The sequence below is a fragment of the Chiroxiphia lanceolata genome, chromosome 1, assembly GCF_009829145.1.
Source record: "Chiroxiphia lanceolata isolate bChiLan1 chromosome 1, bChiLan1.pri, whole genome shotgun sequence".
NCBI classification, from domain to species: domain Eukaryota; kingdom Metazoa; phylum Chordata; class Aves; order Passeriformes; family Pipridae; genus Chiroxiphia; species Chiroxiphia lanceolata.
The window spans coordinates 78600952-78621824 of NC_045637.1; the positions used below are offsets into that span (position 1 = coordinate 78600952).

General features: G+C 36.8%; 1 protein-coding gene across 1 annotated transcript in view; it reads right to left on the reverse strand.

Annotated features, from left to right (window-relative positions):
- Positions 1-20873, reverse strand: part of CDH18 (cadherin 18) — a 484233-nt gene that overhangs the window by 181025 nt on the left and 282335 nt on the right. Inside the window, 2 exon segments of the mRNA XM_032700859.1 lie at positions 3149-3225; positions 11169-11300. The gene's annotated coding sequence lies outside the window, so the exon portion shown is untranslated.

Consider the following 20873-nt stretch of genomic DNA (forward strand, 5'->3'; position numbering starts at 1 on the left):
ATATTAGGTCCATAATGCGACTTAGCCATACTTTCTTCTAGCAAATACCCTATTAATTTTTGCCATGCCCTTTAGGCCTTACAAACATGAAATAAAACTAATCCACTACTGCCACTAAGTAAATTTTGCCAGAAAAATTATATAGCTAAACATAAAAATCTTGCAGATTGTTGTCAGGGTTTTTTCCCCCTCTTTCATCCTTTACCCTTATTATTTTTATTACATGGACTGTAACTAATCAAAATCATATTGTTTTTTGCAATTAGGTTATATATATACACTCTCTTATTCTAAACACAAGTATTCTAAATACAGGGGAAAATATCTGCATTTCTAAAATCGTCTTCTACTGGATATCTAACTTCCATTGATAGCAAAGTTTTAAAAAAAAATCACTTCTTCAGAACGAAAAATTTAGAATAAAGAAGTCATACACAGGTGGAGCTCCATCTCGTCTACCTACAGCTGCTTTTAGCAATAATATTATGAAAGTAATGCGCCAGAGACCACACTTTTTCCTAATTCATTTTTTACTGTATTTTCACAAGGGAGCAATGAAAATGGGACTCCAGGCAAGCTGACTACACATGCTAGTAGTAAGACACAGCTCACAAGACATCAATCCTCTGATATGTACCAAAATAAATGACTGAAAGAAAACTATTTATGAGAAAGTTGTACTTTTACCTATTTTGACACTTAACCATAAATCCAATGTGTCAGAAACTTACGTGACAGAATAACGTCAACCACCAGAATAACATCAACACACAAAAACAACAGGTCTTCTTCATTTATCAGTATTTCTTAAATAAACTCAGTGACAGCTATGTACTACTGGTGTCAATATACTCCCACTCCGCACAATTACAGATCATCAGAACAACTGTTCATCACTGACTGAACACTCTCAGTAATCATAAACCTTCTCATATGCATGGACAAGGCCCTGAATAGCTAATGTCAAAGTAATCAGTCTTTACCCTGACACAAACTCACATGTTGTGGTTGTGCTGAAAAACAGCCTTTCAGGAAATACAGGAGAAGACATCCTACAGATGTAACACATGTATTTCCCCGATTTCTTCAATTAAAATCTTTAATAAGAAAATTATTAGTGCCAAATGTGTAGAAAAATTGTCCTTAGAAATGTGTAGGTAGCAACCCTTCTAACCTTACTAGACTAGGCAGGATTTATACCAATAACCTAAGATCAGAAGGTCTATTTCTGAAAAGAAATCATCAACTATCTTATTGCATCCAAAATTAGGTAAAGGATTTATATGTCTTGTAATCTTCATAATTCTTGATGATATTTTACTCAAAGCTTTTGGTTTTACTTCTATCATACTTGCAATTCAATCACTGCTGTCTACCACACAGCCTTGACATTGATTACTAATATAGTATTGCAGCTACATCGCCATGGCAACTTGTGTTCAGATAACTTCTCAAGTCGTATTTCTATCAACCACAGGAGGTGTCCTATAAATCACAGTCAATCCTAAAATATGTAATATTTATTAAAAAACCCCAAACCAACTAATCTTCCATTACAATCCCACAACCCTTCTAGTTTGTGTAATTTATCAATTTTCTCACTTTTTAGTTCCTTTCTCCTTTCTAGCAAACCAGTATTCATTACTAAGGAGCTGAAGTTAGTTTCTATCCAAAACCTAAGGAGATGGTTGAAAGAGGTGTGAAGTTCCTCAGAGACAGAAGTTTTGAATCTAAATTTTGTAGATAGAAGATTTTGGCTAGACAAGACAGACTATTTTCTCTAACACTCTAAAGCTGTTGAAATTTGTGTCCACTTCCTCTGATTTTCTTCTCACTTCCTGCCATCTCACTTCATCTAGCTCACTAATGGACAGAAGACCCTTCAGATTTTTGGCTGAGTCAGTCTTTCTCTGGCTATTGTGCTGCAACTGGCTTCCCAAGGAAATGAAGGAGCACAGATGCACTACCACAAAGGAGAGAGGGAACACAGCTGAGAGTTGTACATCCAGTAGCAATGAACAAGCAGATTGATTTGACCGGGTCCAATCTGAATGCCAGGTACATCTGCACAAATAAAATACGACACCGTTCTTTTGCTTCCCAACCCTGCTGTTTGCTGCTCTAAAAGGATCAATATTCTGTGTATTCCAAAGTACGCAGAGAGCAGTTTGTCCCACTGTGAGGGAGATCTAATGGTGTTCTCCTACCCCACACTGTGTATGAACAAAAGACACTACAATATATTAAAGCCATGTTCATAATTCCTAAGCTAACAAAAGTACAACCTAGTATTATGAACTTCATCCTCAGCTCCTTAATATTTTCAATTGTAAGAAAAGCAAAAATTTCATTTTAAACTAATTTGCTGAAGCAGCAAAGTTTTTAGTTGTATAGTAAGTGCAGAGTTTAAATATTTTTCTTGTATGACTGTCCTCAAACAACAGCTTAAATGCTTAATACACTTGCAAATGTGTCTAAACACTTCCAAGTCCAAGCTCCATACTTTATTATTCCAGCTTAGCTTTTCATATCCAAATCTATCCTGTAAGATTCATTATTATATAGTGCTTTCTCTTACACAGATATTTTCTGCTGGGGAAAACCGAAAGCAGTTAACACCTGCATTTTGAAAATGAAATTTTAGTTTGTCGTGAATCAAAAAGCGTTAGAATTAACAGATAAGTGTGCTGCAAACAAAGCTGACAGTCATCTTCAGTATAAAACAGAGTGGTGTTTTTAATAGCATGCAAATACAGCTGACAGGCATGTCTTTATTCAATTAGTTCCCAGTTTTCAAGGGCAGAGTTGTGTGCACACATCCAAGCTGCATTTTCTAATTTTAGAGACTTTCTATATTGAATATTTAAAGCTACTCAGTATCTGAATCAATGTAACAGAATTTCACTTAAGGTACTTTTCAATTTTGGCTTTCAATAATTTACATTGTATATCTCAACACTGTTCATGACCTGATCCATAATTACTTCCAAGCAGATCTCTTGCCTTTTTTTTTGAAGTATTTCAGAACAGTTATACTTCCGTGTGTGCACATTTTTGTATGCCTCTTGGTATTATAAAAGTTTCATACCAATCCATCTGTGTATCCTACTTACTTCTGTGGCTAAAATAGGAGGTAAAAGGCACTTACTCTTCAGTGGTTACAGGGCACTTCTCCACTCCTCCTTTTCCAAATGACTTGACAGATCAAATCAACTGCCTTTTTAGCTGCTGGGAAACAAAACCAAAAAACCACACACATGTCAGAATTCAAGGAAATGAGGGAGAGGGTATTTTACTAAAAAAATCTCTTTCAGAGAGAAGTGTAATGGTGGTATTAACACAAACTTTTTCTCATAACACCTAGTAAGGACCTCTGAACATGAAATTCCTTCACAAGAATTCTGTGGCATGCATAGAATTAACATATTTGGACAACAAGAAAGAAAAAAACCCATAAACAATAATATTAAAAATATATAAATAAATATAAAAATATCTCAATTCTCTGTCTTTTTACCAAACTGTGAACCATCAATATTTCAACAATGAATTAATTTTTTTAATGCCTTCTCCATTGGTCTACTGTATTAAAGGATTAGCCATGGTATACTAGTATCAATTTTATTTAATTTGCAAATACAAATGTTTTCCCCTTAATACAGAAATAAGCTACTTTGAAGAAGCTTTTATTTATCTATTTTTTGATACAAAAGTTGCAAATATCCATTGGAGAAAATGCAATTGAAAAGAAGGCAACTGTAAGAAACATATTTTCCAAAGTAGAGGATAGCCACTGATCACCTAACATTCCCCAAAGGTACCAGTAAGCAATGCAGTGCTGGCACTGAGTTATTAATAATTGTAATTCTATCACAAATGAAATGTTCTGGAATTATTCCTATAAAACTAGTGTGATGAAGCACCTACAATTTACAGTAAACCTCATTCATAAGACAGCAGATAACAGAACATTAAATAGTCTTTTCAAGCCTAATGTATATTAGAGATGTCACCATTGAACGCACTTCTGTTTCACAAAGTATGTAAAACCCATCATGACTAAAATATGAAATAGGAACAGCTTGCTTTCTAAAAGTCAATAGCATTCTCATACCTCTTGTCAACACCAGTCACAGATTTTAAATGACCACCACAAGTTACAAAATGTTTTTCTATTCATAGCAGCTGCTGGTGATGCTGAGAGATTACATGAAGAGCCCTATTGCGCTACACACACCCACTCCTTACACACTGCTAGGAGACAGACCCTGTATTGCATAGGTGAAAATGTACTAAAAATGTATTTCTGGAGAGAAGTATTCCCTGAATGAAAAGTGACCATTATCTCCATGCTACAAACAGAAAAATGAGGTATGCCAAATATCATGGGGTAAAATCTACTCGAGAGCAGTGCTCGGATAAAATGTGGTCTGAACAACATCTGTCCACTCTACTAGCTCAGTTATGCACAGGAGAGAAGCATAGATGAGCTGCTACTAACTTCCCATCCTTGCGAGGCTTTCTGGGCAGGAGACCAGAAGCAGTGTGCTGGCTAACAATTGCTTATTGGGTTTAGATGTGGAGAAAGTCAAAGAGACTGACTGAGGGATCAGTGAGGCCTGTGCTAACGAACTAGGTGTAAAACCATGAACAACAGGGCTGCAACTTGTAGGAGGAGCCCAGGGTTGAATCACTGAAGGGGAACAGAGCTCTGCCCTATGGGCCTAGGGCATCACCACTGCTGGCAGTGGATGGCCTCTCCCCTGAGCCTGTGGTGCTGATCATGTCCATGAGCAGGGCCACTGCAGCTACGGCACATGTGAATATACACACTACACCAAAAATGCAAGTGTATCGTGCTCCTCCTCCTAGGCACACCCTGCCCCAGCTGTCCTTTTGTGAGACACTAAATTACTGACTGGGACTAACTAAAGTGTGTGTTGGGGGGGAAAGGACAGGTCAAGTTTCACGGAGGTGAGGTGATGCCCTGTCCCAAACTGCAGCCCCTGCGAGCCTTCTTGGGCAGCCCTGGAGCAGCTGTCAGTGAAAGGCATTCCAGGAGCACTGCCCACACCACAGCTCAGAGCCCCTGACCCAGCCCCAGACTGGCTGGCACACTGGAAGTCCTGCCTGGGGTGGGGGTTGTGGACATAGGGGGGCCAAAGCAAATAAAAGCAGCTAGATGTGCTCTCCGTCTTCATTTCAACCCTACCATTTGGTCATGTGGAAGCTGGACTTGCACAGAACTCTCTAGAGGTAGCTATAATTTTTCTCCTTTTCTCTCTCTTTCTTTACTTCTTCTCTTAATTCCTTTCTTATTATTTTGGGTAACTTGAGAATGAATGGGTTGGATTTTGCTAAATTGCTAAAGCAACATGTTGCTTTGTGGAATGCTTTATTTTGGTTGAATGTTACCCTTTAAACTTGAGTCAAGTTCCTTATTTTCTAAAGTTTACCAGTAAAGTACTTCCTGAGAAAACATGTGCAGCATCTTCTCCTTTGTGCTCTCTCTTAAAGTGTTAAAAGAACCGAAGGCTTTTCTAGTATGTTCAGAGGGCAAATATTGTTGGAGCCTTGTATATTTTTAAAATAAAACCCTCTGATGAGCTTGTAGCTTAAGAACTTGGGGTCTTACACCCCTGGCAATACTCAGCCAATGCAGAAATAAAAACCTGCATCAATGAGTAGAGTGGTCCTCTTCTTGCAGTTGCCTCACCCCCAGATTCCCTGTGACTCCAACCAACCTGCAGAAGCACCACGAGATAGCTGTAGCAGAACAAAAAACAGGTTTTTCTAATACCCAATGCATTCCAAGCACCTTACCATCAACTTACTTCTTACAGATTTTTCCTTTTTTATTCCCTAGAAAAAAAAAATCCACCTAGTATTATTTTTTAACTTACCAATGCTACAATTAAAGTTTTATCAAGAAAATTTATTTTTTATTTATTTTTATTACAGAGGGATATTTTGTTCAAATTTCTGTTATTAACATTTTCATTCTTGCACTGCAGGAAACATCAAGTTAGAGATGAGAGATCCTGTAAAATAAAAAAGCTTATTTTCTGATGATAGAGTACTTAATCGAGTGCTTAATTAATCTCCCTTCCTCACCTATTTCAAATTAATGTCATCTTACTCATCTCCAGAATGACACCTGCCAGTACAGGTGTTTTACTTGGCATTTCTGTGTGTGTTCAAGTCCTGCAGAATGAAAACAGAGTTGGAGTCAGGAGACAACGCTGGAACGGCACAAACGAGGACACCAGTGTGGTTGTTGTATGCTCTGGTTCCCAAAGCTACTCCATGAAAAATATTATTACTACAAAATTGCAGAAGAGACCTGTGAAGAAATGTCAAGGAATAGAAAGGGCAAAGCACTTTCCTGTCCTCTTTTCGAGAACTCCTGGAGAGATAAAGGTAAAGGAAATTGCAAACCACCAATAGAAAAGCAGAAGAAGCAAAGTAAGGACATGGGGCTACCACTCAGTTTTGCCATTAGAACACAGGGAAAAGCAAAAGTGAGAGCTCTTACAAGACTCCTTTCTACCACGGTACATAAATGGTGATTATAAGAAAGACGGGAACAAACTTTTTAATAGGGCCTGTTGAAATAGGACAAGGGATCAGGGTTTCAAACTGAAGGAGTGTAGATTCCAACAGGATATAAGGAAGAAGTTTTTTACAATGAAGTGGTGAAAACACTGGAAAAGGTTGCCCAGAGGGGTTGTGGATGCCCCATCCCTGGAAACATTCAAGGTCAGGTTGGATGGGTCTTGAGGAATCTGATATAGTTGCAGATGTCCCAGTTCACTGCATAGAAGTTGCACTAGATGAGTTTTAAAGGTCCATTCCAACCCAAACCATTCTACGAGTTGATGATTCTATGATCACTGCGAAAGCAACTGTTTACCCTTAAGGAAACAATTAGCTAAGGAATTGGTTCAATAAATGAAAAATAATGATTTATGAAGGAGATCAGTAGCGTCTTGAGCAGTAAGACATTAGATCAACTCAATGGATTTAGAAGGCCAAGATAAATTGGCTGAATGCTAAACTGTAAAAGAACAATCTGCAAAGGCTCTCTTCAGCATTTTTATGTTTTTTGCTTGCTTTTTATCACCAAATAATGAAAACAGAGTGAGCTAAACAATCTACCCAATATTACCAAACTCTTAACACTCAATCTCCAGTGGATGAACCTCAGCCGTCTCCATGTCTGTTACTTTCTATATTCCAAATAGTGTCATGTATCTTTTGCAATAAAAGGGCCTGAATGAATATTAATAAACAATTTTTACACTGCATAATCTGCACTTCTTTCAGCTGTTCAGTATAAAATACCATAAGGTTTATCTGGAATTCTTTTTTAAAAAAGTGATCTAGAATTGTAAAAATAGTAATAATTAAAAAGAAATAACGTATTTATGTTCTTGAGCTCTAGCAAAATAAAGCGCAACACATTCCATCAGTTCCTCCAAAAACACTTATTTAAATTAAATGCAGAAACATTCATCAGCAAGAGATACGAGTTTATAACTCTGGTTATAAACCTTAGGGTAATTCCTGCAGGTTTTTTGGCTTGAGGTCTGTGATTTATCTATTCTTTCAAAAATGGAAATATGCTCCACAATTTCTACTAGACACTGTTGTAACATCAAATACAGTGTGTCTATTTATCAGAACAACCCATTAACTTCACTTTTTTCTATCACTTCTCTAGCTTGCCTTGCTCATCCTGCACCCTTTCTTTGTTGTGCAAGAGTTTACTGATACCATAATTAAAACTAGAAATTTAACTCCAGAAAGGGCTTAGTTTTACCAGTGTAAACTTTATTTTTTGGCAGAAATAAAAAGCTTATTAAGTGATTTCAGAAACTAATTACTTTATTTGAAACCATGCACGTACAGTATCTCTTAGAAGCTGCTCAATGCTCTGTATTCCTACAGATGTCCTTCATAATGTTACAATTTTTGTAGTTCCTAATGAACAAATAGTTAGTCTGTTTTGTATCACTATTAATATTTTCCCAATTGTTCTGTAGAAAATTACAGTGTGCCATCACAAATCCAATTACAATACACATAATTATAGTCTTTGCTAACAGAATGACCCTAAATGAATCTTTGGATATCTAAAATATTTATAAAATATGGGCACAGGAAAAAAAGAATAAAGTTTAAGTAACAGAAGTGTTTTCAGTGCTTGCTAAGGAAAGGCTACTTATATATTAATCAGTCCTCTCAGTGACCGACAGAGGAAACCTTTAGGAAACAACTTCTGGGAACCAAATTAAAGTGCTCAAATGCTGTTTCTGAAATGGTTATTTAAATTATTTCTAAAGTCACCTCTGCCACTGTGCAGTAGTTATTATTAATAGGGAGAAACAAACACTGTATGTAGTTACTCCTTTCACTTGATTAAAGAAAAAAAACAAGTGGCTAAATAATTTAGTGCATCTTTGACCAAATGCTAAACAAACAGGTCACAAGCAAAGCCTTAGTTGAACTGCGAGAGGCTTCATTCCTTGCGTGGTCCAGTAATTGGAGTGGGGCTTACAGCAGAAACAGGCTAAAGCTTATTGTTTGGAACAGAACACACAGCACTAAATTTTGTGATCTGCTACACACCTCTGAGCAGAGTAAGGAGTTATGTTTTTAATTCATATTCCAACTGTGTCAACAAAAAAAGCTCCTGGCAGATTAATAAAAGAAGTAAAGTTCAATACTGCCTTCTGTATCTTGAAGCAAATACAAGATGCAGATAACAATTTAAAATAACAGGAGAGATATTATCAATTAAGTTTGAAGTAAGCAAGGCCTTTTTTTTTGCTTTTCTCTTAATCTTGCCTGAGATAGAGCAGAATAAGATAATTTGCCATTAGCAAAGCTTAAAGTTGGAAGCTTCAGGTCTCTGTTAGGTGCATGCAATCCCCAGTGTGATGTGCTTTTTTCTATACTTAGCTAGAATCCCACTGAGCAAATGGATTGCACATACAAGAGCAGAACGAAATCAGGCTTTAGTGTGACAACTTTTCTCGCTACGCTGGCTGGGAAAAAGAAAGAAGATTTAAAGTATAAAAGAATAAATATAATAATTTCAGGGATCCTATTTAGTGAGTGGATTTGTAACAGGTTTTAGAAAAACCATATCTGAGGTTTATTGTGTAATCAACATTAAATAAATAATTACACACAACATGATCGATTAAATTTCAAGAAGTAGGGGAAATAACTAAGCCACTTACAAGTTAAGTAAGTCACTTAACTCTCTTTTCAGCATTGTTTAGTCACCATGAAACAGAGTAGATAAAATTAGCTACCATCTGACATCAGTATTTCTAAACTCTCAGAGCCAGGGGTAAAAAAAAATCCAGGGAAAATGCACTGTAACCTCCCATAACCTCAAGGCTGTGGTTGCATTCCACATACAGAAGCTCAGGAATCCTTAAACTCAGCAGTACTTTGGTGCCTTCTGCTATGACACTGAGGCATGAACCATGCTGTAGGCAGCTCCATGGATATAACGCCTACAACGTCTGGAAAAGCTGGGATCTGCAACACCCCTAACAGGAATTCAGGCAAAAGTTTACAAAAGGCTCTCTATTAAATGAATCAAGACAAACATGTTTTTGATTAAGTGTTTTCATTTGAGATACTCAGTGTCTTCTTCACCTCAGTCTTTATTTGAAAAACTGGCCTTTGGGAATCACAGGCCCTTGGCACTGGCAAATCCTGGAGTAAGGAAGACATCTTTGGTGGACGAGAATCAGATTAGGGAAGTTTTAAATAACTGGACATACATAAGCCCATGAAGCCTGACAGAAAGCACCCATGAATACTGAGGGAGCGACTGATGTCATTGCATACCAATCCAAAGAGGTTCCTGAAGATTGAAAGAAAAGCAAATTTCACTCCTACCTTCAAGAGGGACAAGAAGAAGATCCAAAAACTACAGGGTGGTCAACCTCACCTCAATCACTGACATGGTGATGGAGCATCTGACACTGGAGCGCTAGTGCTATACCTCAGTTGTCAATACTGGGGCCAGTACTATTTGCATTTTCATTAATGATCTTAAAATGACACAAAGTCCACTCTTCAGAAGGTTGCAGATGATATAAAACCAGAGGTGGGTGGGGTGAGCAGCAGATACACCAGATGGTGTGCTTCCACTCAGTGGGATGTCAGAGGCAGGAGAAATGGGTAGAAAGTTAAAAAACCAAACCACCAAGTCCTACAACTGAGGAGGTAGATGTTCAGACAAATGACAGATCATTCACAGAAAAAATATTAGGGCGCAATTCACTGAAGTAGTGATGCATGCATTGCAACTGACTGCTAGATGGTCTCTTGTACAGTCAACTGTTGTCTTGTTTGAATTCAAAGACAGGCAAGTAATCTTGGTTTTATTTTCTCTGAGTTTTTTGTCACACGTTGAAAGTCTTCAAGTGGCCAGAACCCCTCTGGCAATGAATGCTAATGAATATAATGTTTCATGTAATGTCATGAATTAGCTTTACCCTCCAAGAGACAGTGATGCTCAGTTTAGGGACTGAGAATTTGTGTTCTCTTGATACAGAAATTGTAAGCTAAATGTGTAGCCTAACAGGGAAATCCAGAGAATTTTCCACAGGTAAAGTCTTCTATATTGCTCTGATGATGCCAACCTTTAGTGAAAAACAGATTATATGGCTGAACTGAATGATTTCCCTGTGTCACAGATGTTTAGAGCTTCAAGAAAATGTTGTACCAACAAAGGGACAGATGAACGGTTTTGATATTAACAGTACAGTTAAACATTAATACACCCAAAGGCTTCAATTCTCCATTTAAGTTCTCAGAAATAAACATTCTAACACTGTTCAGGCAGGAGTTCTCAGCAGTAATGCCAATAAAGAAGCACAAACGAATAATTTTCTTTATCAACTTTTTTACAAATTTTCGTATATCATGAACACTTGCTGCTGTTTCCTGTGATTCTGTTAGTTTACTTCCACATTATGTCTAGGGGAGGGGAAAAAAATTATAGATGGGTGATCTCACCATGCAATACATCTGGACTCAGTCAAATGTTACCATTCAGTTATTCTATGGAGATCTTTGTATAAAACAGTTTAAAGTACAGGTTGTTATAGAATATTAACACATAACAAAAGACCTTGTACCTGAAAAAAGTACTCATTTATCTTTATATTGTCTAGTAATGCACAATTCTTCTGCTGATTTGTAAGTTAATAGGCAGAGGCTGTTACTTCTCTTCAGAGTATTTTAACTCCATCAACAGTTTACCCGCAAGCCTGAACAAAATACAACACACAGAGCTTGATCCAGCTTCTCTCACAGTGGAGGTGGGTCTTTCCATAAAGATCACAAAATATTATCATATATTCTATGGTAAAACTCAGGGTTTAGCCTTATAGCTGAACAGAGTAAACAAACTTAATCTAAATTTCCTCACAAGGCTTCCCTGTTTCTAATCAGAAATGTAATTCTCTCTGATCCGAAAACCATTCCTTTCCCCCAGCTTACATCCCTTTCAGAGCCAGACATATCCATCTTTCAGTATAACTCAAAGATAATTGCTCGAATTGTATAGCCAGATTTTTGCATCTGAGACTGAAACTGCTTGGCAAAAGAATTTCACATTCTTCTTGCAAAAGTCAGAGAGGCTACTAGTTTACACAGGATGAAACTGACTCTAGCTCAATAAGAAAATCACCTGCCAAGTTCAAAATCCTCCCAACAACTGAGTAATGCCTCCCCCGCCCCCTCATTCCCCCACCCCTGATGATTACTGCAGAGTAGTTGAGTCAATCATCAATCTCAGTATTTGTGAAATAACCACTTTGTAAGAAGTTATTAAGGGATTCTCAGGTACACCACACCCTGACTGTCATGTCTGAAAGTCATTTGCAAGCAAAACAGTGCGAACTGAAAACTACAGAATACGTAAGAATAAAACTGTAAAAAATAACTATCACGTGCTCCATAATGTAGAATAGCCCTTTAATATGTAATTAATAGACATTTCTGTTTCATCTAGGTTTAAATTATATTCATGCCCACGGAGGGCATGTTCGAAGAAAATTTCCATTCGCTCATGGAACTAAGTTCATTGGCTTTCAAACTATTTATTTCCTCTCCACTGTATCATTACTTCATGTAACTGTCAACTGAATATGCCAAATATGTACATTTAGGCTGTTTATAAAGAAACCTGTGAATAGGACATCTCCCAACAGATTTTTTTTGAATGACAGCTATGGGAAGTAAAATTATAGCTACACTCTGATCCTCTTCCTGCAGCAAAGTCTTACAATAAATCCCACAGAAGGGTCACCTCCTCAGTCCATTTCTTAGTAGAAACAACAACATCACAGCTATCAGCATGTTCTCGGCTATAATTTTGACAGTTTTGCCAGTCAGCCTCTGAGTTTATCAAGATGCTATTGAAGTTTCAGTTAACAACGCATAAAAATTTATGTCTCCATTACTTCAGTACCAAGAATATCAATAAATTTCTGTAAAAACTCTCTTTTAGGTCATCATAAATAATGTTCCTACTCCTTTATTGACACAATGTAAGTATGTATGGCTGCTCATGTACTTCACACACAGCAAAAGAAAATAAGCTTAATTTGCATAACAGTGAAGGGCTGGAAACCAAGTAGAGTATAATCAGAATTCTTGTCAAATTAACAGCATTGGAATATTTTGTCCAGATGAGAGTACATTTCTCAATTCAACGGAATAAAAAAAAAAAGGGAAACCAGACCAACAAAAAAATCCCTCAAACCCCTCCTTTAAAATCCAAGTCAGCCTTTAATTACCACTGGGAGTTTATGTATTTATATTCTTAGATATTCAGATATTTCTACTAAGAGCATAATATGTTTCTACTGCTAGAAATATTAATCACTAAGAATGCTTACTGCAAATTGTTTTCAAGTTAATCAGGAATATTTTGTGGGGTAATTTCTTTCCATTTAAATAGTGCAGTGAAAGGACAAAGTGATATTAAAGTCCTGGCTCTAATTCCAATAAAGTAATAAATATTTTTAATAAAAATGTGGAAAATAGTTTTCACTGAATTATGTTCTTATGTAACAAAAATATTTGTCCTACAAAAGGCTCTACAGATCTTTTAGCAACTGTGTGAAAAATCAAAATATGGTCACAAACCTAGCAATGTATGATCAGTCTTCCTTCCATTTCTTTGTGGACCCATCATAAATAATGAAAAGTTGATTTTTTTGACAGTAGAGTTCAATTCAGATAAAGTCGGAAGCATCTACAATGCTTATCTGTGACACTTTTGAATACTTTTCTGGTAGTCATAAGGGAAAACTCAGGAGCACCAAACAAGAGTTTTCCCATACACCTTTTGTCATTTCTGCCAGAAATTAACTGGCAATGTCACATTTCTGAGTTCCTATCTGAGTTCCTGTATTTCTCAGAAATACAGGAAAACTGTACATTCAAACAATAAAGGAAACTTTAAGATTAAAGGTTAAGTACTTTAAATATCTATTTTATACTCATGCCTCTTTGTTTCATTTTGGTTTTAATGATTTTGCTTATTTTAAGCAGTGATTATAAAACAGTAGAATTACTTAGTTTGGCTAAGACATCTGCTCAAAGCAAGGACAAGGAGATCAGGTTATTCAGGGACTTGTCCAGTCCAATTTAGTACATCTTCAAGGTGGAGATTACACACCATACTGGGAATCCTGTTGCAGTATTTGACTGTCATTATATTCATGTTCTTCTGACCAGAATTTCTCATTTATCACCCTGTACCCATTGAATTTTGCTATATTGTCATGCACCACTAAGAATCTATCTCCATCTTCTCTGTACTCTCTCATTAAGTGGCTGAAGAGAGCACTAAGATCTCCCTGTAGCCTTATCTTTTTAAGGCTAAAGAAACCCAGCTCTCTTAACCTCTCCTCCATCATCAAGTGCTCCAATCCCCTGAACATCTCAGTAGCTCCTCATGGAGTTCACTCCAAGATATCAAAGACATCAGTGTCTTTTATGTCATGAGGTACTCAAACCAGACACATACTCCAGATGCTGTCTCATAAGTGCTTAATAGTGGGGGGAAATTACTTCCCCTAGCCTGCTGGCTTCTTCTTGCTAATACTCTGCAGAATGCAGTTGGCTTTGCTTGCATGGCTTTCTTTACCAAGACCTGCCCATGACCTCTGCAAAGACGCTTTCTATCCTGCTGGCACTAAGCCCATGCTGCTGCATGGTGAATTATTCCAAGCTAGACACAAAACTTAGCATTTGCCTTTGTTGAAATTCATGAGGTTTCTGTCAGCTTGACCTTTTCCATGTCCTTTGTCATTAGATCCTCTACCCCACTGAGCAATGGGCCCAGTTTCTCTAGGCTGCCTTTTGCTGCCAATGTACTCACAAAAGCTAACCTTATTTCTTTTACAGTCTTGATCCAACTGAGCTACAGCTTTCTAACCTTACCTACATGCTTAGACAATGCCTCTGTAGGAAATAACCAGGAAGCTCATCCCAGCTTCTATCTTCTGTGTACATTTTGGTTTTGCTTATCTTCAGTCAAGATTCTGATGTTCACCCCTCATGGTCTTCTGCAATGGCTATGTGGCTATCTGCATACTGGCATAGACCACTCTAAGTGATGAGGTTGTCCTTGAAGGTTAACCAGCTCACCTGGGCCCTCTTTTTCTCCGGATCAGACTCCTACAGGATCATGCCACAAAGATCCCTGAACAAGACAATTTTTCTCCTCAAGTCCATGTGTTTCTATTTTTTCTCGTCAAGTCCATGTCTTGGTTGTTTTTTTTTTTCCAGAATTTTAAACTCTACAGTCTCATGGTCAATGCATTAAGTCAATTGGTGACCCTTCACTTCTTTAGCCAGTTTTTTTGTTTCTTTTTTCTGTGAATAACAAATGTGCAGAACATCTGACCTAACTAGCTCACTGATAACATGTGTCAAGAAATTGTCTTTAACACACAACAGGCATATCTTGGTTTGCTTGCATTCTGCCATGTTATGTTGCCCTTCTAGCAGATACTAAGATTTCCCATGATTTTCCTGGTCATGAGACTTCTTTAAGCTGGTTCGAGAATTCATCTACTTACTTCTTTTGGGCATGCAATTTGTAGCAGATGCCTTCCACTATGTAACTCAGGCTGGTCCGTCACATGATTATTACTGATGGCTCTTTACTGGCTTGTCAACTGCACCAAGACAAAGCTCTTTGCAACTGAGCCACTCCTTTGCCCAGAAGATTACAGTGATTGCTAACATAAACGTCACAGTGCTCATTCTTTATGAAAAGAACTATTCCTGAGCTAATTAATTTGCACTTTTGCAATTCAAGCAATTCATTTTAATCCTACAACTCTATGGGAACAGTAACCTCAGGTACTGGGGGGTTTCACTCTTTACTTTGAGATCCACATATTAAACACCATGTAATCTTTTTTTCTTCTCTCTCAGTGGACAAAACCCCCACAATTTTTATACATATTTTGCATACAGTGTGACAGCTAACATTTTACTCAGAGGTCTGATAGGGTTACACACAACTGACACATTTATATCTGCTTCTACATGTGACTAAAAGATCTCTGTTTTGCAGAACCACTCATGTAATCTAAATCGGTTTGTTAAATTCTTCCATCACTTACCTAAATCAACGGGCTTTTAAAAATTTATTATATCACTTTATTTTCATTTATTTGCTTACTCCTGTCAAGTGTCATAAAGATGGTCAGCTACAGAAATTAATAAGGCTAGGGGGTTATAGTTTTTTGGGGTGGTTTCTGTTTGGTTTTTGTTTTTTCATTTTTTTTAAATAAAATTTTTTTCAATTTCTATATAATTGGGATGACAACTTTGGATTTACTTAAAGCAAGTGAAGAAATAAAGTACAATATGATGAGCAATAAATAAATGTCCCACTGTATCTTTATACTGTCTCATACACATCATGTGTAGACAACATTCTCCTGTGAGAAGTGCACATACATTTTTTCCAAGTTATCTTTTATGTCCTTTTGCACATTAACTAAAAAGTAATGATGCCTTTTATCACAAAAACATGCCTTATCAAGACAGTGACTTTTGTTTTGATGCCTCAAATTTTTGTAATTCTTACAGAAGCTTAATACTGATAACCCTGAGCACTAAATTTATCAGAAGTCAATTTGGGGGAAAAAAAAAAGACTTTACATTTGGTTTTTGAGTCTGTAGTGTAATATGAAACAATGAAATAATGTTTTAGATCTTTTTTGCATGCTAAAGGAAGAAGAATCCTCATTATTTTCTTTTTAAATGTAAGCTGGAATTTTGAAATAAATTGCCTGATGCCAGAACTGTAACTTAAGAAAGCACACATAAAAGGGGAAAAAAGCATTTATGGAATGCTGTTCTCTCACAGACTTTCATGAGGAGGTGACTAGCTTACCAACCAAATGATTTTTCAAAAAAAACATCTTTTAAAATAGAAGCAAGAGGAACTAACTGAGTGGCAGTATGGAAAAAGGCCATGAAAGAGAAAAAATGTTTATATGAAGTGTATAAACACATCAGTTCCACCGTTCTTCACACAATTGCCCCATATTTAATTTCTGTTCATTCATCTGTATAGGCTGCAACATACAGTTTCAGTCCTTCCTACTTGCTTATATTTTACCTTGGACAACAAAGCACCCCTGTATATGGATCTGCAACTTGCTGCCATACAAATAATTTGTGGACTGGACTTTGCAACTAGAGTAAAGTTAGTGAATGTGGCCACAGTTTTAACATGTTTGGAACAGACAAGTTCACTCTGCATTCTAAACACATAATAGATGAACTCCATTAAGATCTTCCAAGGGATTCTCCAGCACCTTCAGGAGCATTGTTAGTGGATAAGAAGGATGAAGATCACAGCTGAGAAAGCTGGATTGTTTCAGTGGAAAGTGTCAACTAGGGAGAGAAGGATCACTGCAAGTTAGATTGAAGAAAGCTGGCACTGTAGCCAAGAATAAAAGAAAAATTACTTTGCATGTTCATCAGTGCATTTTTTACTGTATCTGCCAAAGACACAGCTATAAGAAAACAGCTCAATCACTTTATTGAGAGTCCATAGATCATCCCGTCTATTTATAATGAACATAACTTGCGTGACTTTACATGTGCAGTAGAAAGCAGTGTGCAATAGCAAGCTCACAGGAGGATATAAAATTATTTCACATATACATTCCTTGATGAAATATATTTATTTTTCAAATAATGAGGAAGGTCCCCAAATGTGAGATGCAAAATACAACCATGCAGAGAGATCAAGTCATGTAGGCTTGGGCCTCTGTGCATTTGCTTCTTTGAATTCACTCTCAATTACAGAAATAAAAATTAACAATTTATTGTACCTGTATAAGAATACAAGTTCCCATTCACTACACCAGCATGCACTTCTTTGTGGTTTGCTTTTTTTTTTTTGAAGATGTATAAATTGGTAACGAAGGTATCAAAAGAAAATGTAAAAATACTGATTTTTAGGTCTCATACTCACAGAAACACTCAAAAATAAATAAAGACAAATTACATTTTCCCTACTTAGAAAAGCTCCACAGGGAAAAGACTTGGGCATGATCACAGCTGTATCAGTTAGAAAATTTCTGCTTGTCCACAAGGCTCACCATTAAGGGCAAGTTTAGGTACAACAGAGGTCAAGTGTTCAAGAACAACTGAAGTTCATAATCTGCTGTTATCCTAATTCCAGAAACAAGATATATGTCTCTAAAACAATAAAATTCTTTCAAGGGGTAAAAAAATCCATTTTTTTCTACTTTAAACTTTTTCCCCCCAGATTGTACTCTGTAACAGAAAAAAATATTTATTTTGTCATCATTATATCTCTTTACGACCTGTCTACATAACAGCAAAGCAAATAACCATACTGTAAGACAACACTGGAGAATACAACAGCACAACAGATTTCTGTTCATCTATTAAACCTACCTGACAAAACTGAGCTCAAGACAAAAACATCCTCCTTCAGATATCTCTTCCCCTCTCTGCAGCTTTTCTTATGTGCATTTAGAATATATGCCTCTAATTTGTGTGACAGCCACAGTGAAATGAGGTTATTAGAGAAATATCCTCAAATGTGATGCTACTAACTGAGGGAAAAGAGTGGGGTTTTTTGCTTAGTTGGACAAAGTAAGGTATCGTGCATGTGTGTAATAATCCATCAAACTTATAAAACATAGATACAAACAACTATTGTTTGAATTAATGCTGATTACTTAAATGGGCATAAAGAGTCCTTCAGATTTGGCTGTATGGAACAGAGAACATTGGATTAAACAAAAATTGGAATCTCTCTACAAACAGCAGCACCTGTCTCCCGGCCGTATATACACATAAACATAGAAAACATTGAACTGGAAAAAGGTCACAAGAGAAGGAAAGAGGGTACATTTTTTTAATAAGCCACTTATTTATATCTAAATATGCACAAATTTCTATCCATCTATATGTATAGATGATATATTCTACATCAATTTTAATTAGGTTTTGGCTTCAGATTGTATTTATATTCCTGCATATAAAATGCTTTTCTATGCCTTAGAGTAATATCCTCAGTGGTTTTCTCTGACTTTTTCCACTCAAATAGAGCAGACAATGCAGACAATGCATTTAAGATGGAGGGCTTGGCTACTGGTTAAGAATCTCAGCTAGATTTCAAAACAAAATGAAGTTACATTAAAATATTCACTTTTTCCAGTCAGTTCTGATAAAGTGGTTCAGTTGGGACTGCAGCAGTGTGTGATCTACAGTGAACCCTGCTGCAGCTTTCACATCAGAAGATTCAGGACAGGGAAGGTTCCTTCTGTTTTCTCCAGGGGTCAGGTCTTTAAAGCAGAACCCTGGATTAAAAGTGATTCCTTCCACTGAGATCCACCTCATGTCATTAAAAACCTGTTCTTTGTTACTCATTTCAGGAAGCTGAATGAGTAACACAGTCTTAACCAGCTTCAGCAGTGACCCTTTCTATGAGAGTGTAGGAACCATTAATGCAAAGGCAGCATGTTCTACACAGTCTGAGGCACACAATCCATACTAAGCGCAGGGAAGACTTTTCCCATGTTTCTTCTTTTCTCTCCATTACACAAAACAATATCAGCTGTTTTCACATTAGTTTGAAATACTATTTATTATTATAACTTCACTTCTTTTTTCCTTGAGTTTTTGTTCTGGTTTGGTTGGGTTTGGGTTTCTTTCTCATGACTTAATATTTTAAGAGAATCAAAAACTTAGGATTCTTTTTATACAAGTATAAATCAAGGTCTTCTCCTCAAGCCATTCAAAAAAAACCTTTCATGTGTTAAATGTAAATGAAGTAAACAAATTCAAGCATAGGATCAGTAAGTAGCTGACACTGTGGATAAGTGTTACCACATCCTATAAAACATCTCTTATGACTTTTGTGCTGAAGGGTTTGGGTTTTTTGATTTTCGCTTCTTTAAATACCAAATCTAAAGTACAATAAAATAATCTTGTAGGAAGCAACTAATCCTTTGGCTTTCTCTGTTCACAAATATGCATGACAGTTTGTCTATAGTCATGTAAATAGCAACACAGGAAGAATGGAAAATATGGTAATAAATAACGGTCTGTGAGACTCGGGTTCCTACAAGACATCAATAAGCCTCTTCATGCCTCAATATCACAGAATCACAGAATAGGTAAGTTTGAAAGAGACCACAGTGGATCATCTGGTCCAACCTCTCTGCTCAAGGAGAGTCATCCTAGAGCACATGGCACAGGACTGTGTTCAAACAGTTCTTGAATATCTCCATCATTTCCATAGTGTCTTGGATGCAGTTGTGGAACTGCAAACTCTGGACAATCAATTAAGTCAAAATAGTTTAAATAGAATTACTGTGATGGAACTCCCAAAAGAGACAAGCATCTCTTAACTGAAGAGGAAGAGCAATCATAGAGAAGCCGAGGTAACAGCTGGGGGTTTGGTTGCTGCAATACAGGGAAAAAAAGACTTTTTGGGACAGTTAGTTTACAGGGTATGTGCATGCCTAAGCATTATGATTAGTATAATTTAGGAAGGATCTTCTGTCATCTTTTTTATGTGCAAAAAATCTCCCAAGGCACTCAAGATATTTCTATTAATATTATAATAAACATGTTATAAGAGAGAAAAAATGAATTAATTTGAATTTTGTGAGTTGGTGGAGAAAACCAGGAGCAAATGCTTGTCACACTTTAATCAGTTTGATTTCTATGATTGACTTCAATAACATTAGGTTTCCATTCCTGTTTCCTGTAAGATTTTTGGTTTTTTTTTCCCTCTCAAACAAATTCTGAAGAAATAGCTCACAGCTTTTAAATAAATGGAGCATAAAACACACATCAGAACAAAATAAGTGACTTGGTTCATAAACTGTGATTTATCAGAGAAAAATGGCATACAGATAAAGAGGACTCCCAAACTTGTGCCAATGACTGTCAAAGAAAACTTTTTTGTGAAATTCAGAAAATATAGTGTAACTGAAGTCCTACACATTTCTTGGCTATAACAAGGACAGTTTTTGAGATTTTGCACAGGTAAAATCACTGCTTTCTCTTTCAGTCATGCCCACACCTCCAAGGGGACTGAGGAGGGGATAGGGACTGGAGGGAGGGAAGATAAGGGTAAAACTCCTTATCTGCAAAAAAAATCATGTGTTATATGGTTCCTCAAGGGTCTAGGGTAAAGGCAGCTGTGCCTGTGATGCCAGCAATCGTGGCTAACTGCCTGTTGGTGCCAGAAAATTTGGAAACTACTCTTGGTTGACAGAGGAAAAGGAGCCATTTTACAAGTAAAACTCAAA